The sequence below is a fragment of the Mustela lutreola genome, chromosome 5, assembly GCF_030435805.1.
Source record: "Mustela lutreola isolate mMusLut2 chromosome 5, mMusLut2.pri, whole genome shotgun sequence".
NCBI lineage: Eukaryota > Metazoa > Chordata > Mammalia > Carnivora > Mustelidae > Mustela > Mustela lutreola.
The window spans coordinates 165,333,147-165,337,404 of NC_081294.1; the positions used below are offsets into that span (position 1 = coordinate 165,333,147).

The window sequence follows — 4,258 nt, forward strand, 5'->3', positions numbered from 1 at the left end:
TGCCTACTTGTGATCTGTCTGTCAAACAAATAAATAAAATCTTAAATAAATAAATAAATAAATAAATAAAAGCTGAATTCTACATATTTTTCAATGTTTTAATATGTTCCATGAACCACAGTGAACTGCATTGTATTTTGATCATATTGTGATCACATATAATGATTTTAGTAGAATATGAGTTTACCGTATTTTTTTTCACAGAGCGTATATATTTACAAAAAATCAATGCAGGGCGCCTGGGTGGCTCAGTGGGTTAGGCCACTGCCTTCGGCTCAGGTCATGATCTCAGGGTCCTGGGATCGAGTCCCGCATCGGGCTCTCTGCTCAGCAGGGAGCCTGCTTCCTCCTCTCTCTCTCTGCCTGCCTCTCTGCCTACTTGTGATCTCTCTCTGTCAAATAAATAAATAAATCTTAAAAAAAAAAAATCAATGCAAGCATTTTTGCTGAATTTTTGTATGTTTATCTGAATAATGGAATTTCAAACATCGGGAGACAGGGAAAACTAGAGAGCAAATCCCTGGGGTGGAAGTTTTATCAAGAATAAGACAAAAAAAGTTTTAGTTGAAAATCAATAATAGTTTAGGAAACACATTTTTGCATTTAATAAATTAATGGTTTTAGATTAGACATTTAAAATACAAGATGAAATTCAGGATCTACTTAATATGGCCTCATAATGGAATCTTGCATAAGATATCTCTTCTGGATGTCACTAATATGTAAATTAAAAGAGTCATACTAAAGGACATCTAGCATTTCCAATTTATGACTGCACTGCAACTTTCTAAGGAGAGAACCCCTTCTCTCAGCAAAAAGGTAAAGGATAGGTGAGCTTGGTGGAAAATCACAGGAGCATTTACAGTTCTCATGTATGTAGATGATGGGGTAACCCATAGAGAATGGATACAATGAAGAAAATAAAAAAAGAAAAGGAAAGCTGGCCAATCAGGTTTAAATCAGAAGGTGACAGGGCGCCTGGGTGGCTCAGTGTGTTAAAGCCTCTGCCTTCGGCTCACTTCATGATCCCAGGGTCCTGGGATCTCTGCTCCTCAGGGAGCCTGCTTCCTCCTCTCTCTCTCTCTGCTTGGCTGTCCACCTACCTGTAATCTCTGTCTGACAAATAAATAAATAAAATATTAAAAAAATAAGGTGAGTTGTTGCCTTGCATAATTAAATGGGACATGTGGCTACAAATATGATTCAATGGAACAATTCCTGAAAGGCAAAAGCAAGAATGTTGGAGGATCTGCTGAGAAGATAAAAAACTTTCAACACATATAAAATATAAATGAATATTTTGCTGCACAATTCAAAAAGATCAGTTCTATGTATACATCGGTTTTAATCAACAAAATGGAAAAAAAAAAGGATTTTTTGTGTTCCTGATAACTACCTAATTTTTTTTAACAAATTTGAGTTTGATAAAATTTGAGTTTTAACCCAACATTTGAGTTTTAATGTGAGCAGCTGTTATGCATGGCAGGTGGTACAGGATAAGTTTTAAAAATGGATAAGATCATGACTTATGTAAAAATTTAAAAAATGGTAAAAGATTTTATTAGTGAATGAGGGAACTGGTAATATATTGCATGAGGTTCAGAAGAAAAATTACAGATATCATAAACATGAAGACAGATAAAGAATGCTGAAATTAATTTATAAATAAATACAAAATTGGTCTGAATACAGAGCAATAGTCAATAGCATTCCTTAGAAATGTACCTGATTAGTGTTTTGTGAACAAGAATAATTTATATTATTAAAATTTACAACAATTCATGGATTACAAAACAGCTCATAGATAATACAATGTAATGATCCAACACAAAGAGAAAGAAGGAAATAAAGAAAGAAAGGAAGAAAGAAAGAAAAGAAGGAAGGAAGGAAGAAATTTAAAATATGAAGAAAAAATATCCTTTGATAGTTTCTCAAAATTTCTTGACTCAGGCATAATGAAGGAGATTGGGTAAATAGAAGAAATGGTGTTTGTTGAAGACCTTGTTAATGAATTAGACTAGGTGTTTCTTCATTTGTTTGTTGGCTTTTGTTTTATTTGGTTTTTGTGGAGCCCGATGCAGGTTTTTAAACAATGACTCTGAATCCAAGAACTGAGCTGAAATCACGTGTAAGACACTTCACTGACTGAGCCACCCAGGCACCTGGCTGGGTATTTTTACATGATTTACAAATCATTCACTTCAGTAAGATAAGAAAGTTCATTCTGTACATTGAATAAACTAATACTCAGATAATTAAGAATCAAAAAGCTAGTAAATGAGTAAGATGAAATTTATATTTGGGACTGATTGCTCACATTCTATGGCTTTCCTCATTACTTATCACAATATACTTTATGAAAAACTCCACCTTAGTGAGATTCAGAGTGCAGTTCTTGATCTGGATAGGTGGATGAAGTAGATGATTTGGAATGGACTGACACTCCTTTCAGTCACATGGCAGTGTGATCAACAGTGGTTCCCTGATGCAATGGAGGCTTTCTGGTGGCAGTTTCATGCGATCTTAAATATTTTGATAGATGCATATGACAGGAAGAGAAAAGGATATTAAGAAAATACAATAGTAAATTGTCCTCATCTGAGTCTTAAGTTGCCTACTTTATTGTGTTTAATTTAATTTTATTTTTAAGTGTTCCAAGATTCATTATTTATACACCACACCCAGTGCTCCATGCAATATATGACCTCCTTAATACCCACCACCAAGCTCACCCATACTCCACCCCCTCCCTTCCAAAACCTTCTGTTTTTGTTGTTGTTTTTTTTCTTTTTTCATTTTTTTCTCAGAGTCCACAGTATCTCATGGTTTGTCTTCCACTCTGATTTATTTTTTAGAGTAAATGATTCAAATATAGAAAAATGTACAACTTCACCTCTGGGAGCATATTTTTCCTCATGGGCTTCTCCGATGTTAGGGGAATCCAGGTCTTACATGCAATGCTATTTTTGCTAATGTACCTGGCAGCTCTACTGGGGAATCTTCTCATCATCACCCTTACCACCAAGGATCATCAGCTCCACACCCCTATGTACTTTTTCTTAAAGAACTTGTCCTTTCTGGATTTCTGCCTCATTTCCATCACTGTCGCCAAATCCATCATGAACTCTCTAATGAATCACAACACAATTTCATTACTTGAATGCATTTCACAGGTGTTTTTCTTCTTTCTCTTAGCCAGTACAGAGGTAGCACTACTCACAGTCATGTCCTATGAACGCTATGTTGCTGTCTGCCATCCTCTCAGATATGACAACATCATGGGCCACAGAGCCTGTATGCAGATGGCCACCACTTCATGGGTCAGTGGAAGTCTCAATGCAATTCTTCATACAGCTTCTACCTTTTCCATACCCATGTGTGGGCTTCCTGAAATTCATCAGTTCTTCATGATGTCCCACAACTGCTCTCTCTTGCCTGTTCATATAACATTGGGGAATTATTAGCCATTGGGATCAGTCTAGTGTTAGATTTTGGCTGTTTTGTGTTTATTGATATTTTTTACATTTATATATTTTCCACTGTGCTGAGAATGCCTTCCAGAGAAGGAAGGCACAAAGCCATATCCACATGCCTGCCTCACCTCCTTGTTGTGACTCTGTTTCTCTCTTCTGCCTTTTTTTGCCTATTTACATCCCTTACCCAAATATCCATCACTCTTAGACTTGCTCGTTTCTGTATTCTACACTGTGGTACCACCTACTATGAACCCCCTCATTTACAGTCTGAGAAATAAAGATATGAAGATGGCACTAAGGAAATTGATAAAGAACATATACAATGTATCAATATAAAGAGTTAATATCACAGACATCATGATTTATGCATTCATTGACATAATCATATGAACAATGCATTGCATAGTCTGGTAATAGTATAGATATGTAGAGTACAAATTATCGTTAAAATATCTCATTGTATTCATTGAAGTGATACTAAGAAGCTTCCTCCTTGTCCAGACCAAGTGGATGGCAAAACCAGAATGGTTCTTCTCGGGATTGGAAAGATGCATGCTTTTATATGTCATACTAATGGGCATTCCTTTTCCTGTGACAAATGCTGAAATGGACAGCCTGTAGGGACATGAGAGATAAGCTTTGCTCTCCCAGACAAACCAATTGTATGGTAACTCTTAGGAAAATCAATATGCAAAATGTCACATAAAAAATGTATAATGCATTCTCAAATAAAATAAAATAGACAAAGGTAGGTGATATCTGTATAGCATTGTGAGTGTATT

The 4,258-nt window shown here is 35.7% G+C and overlaps 1 pseudogene; it reads left to right on the top strand.

Annotated features, from left to right (window-relative positions):
- The first annotated feature begins 2,879 nt into the window (after positions 1–2,879).
- On the top strand, positions 2,880–3,812 carry LOC131831270 (olfactory receptor 14A16-like; annotated as a pseudogene).
- Positions 3,813–4,258: the final 446 nt, after the last annotated feature.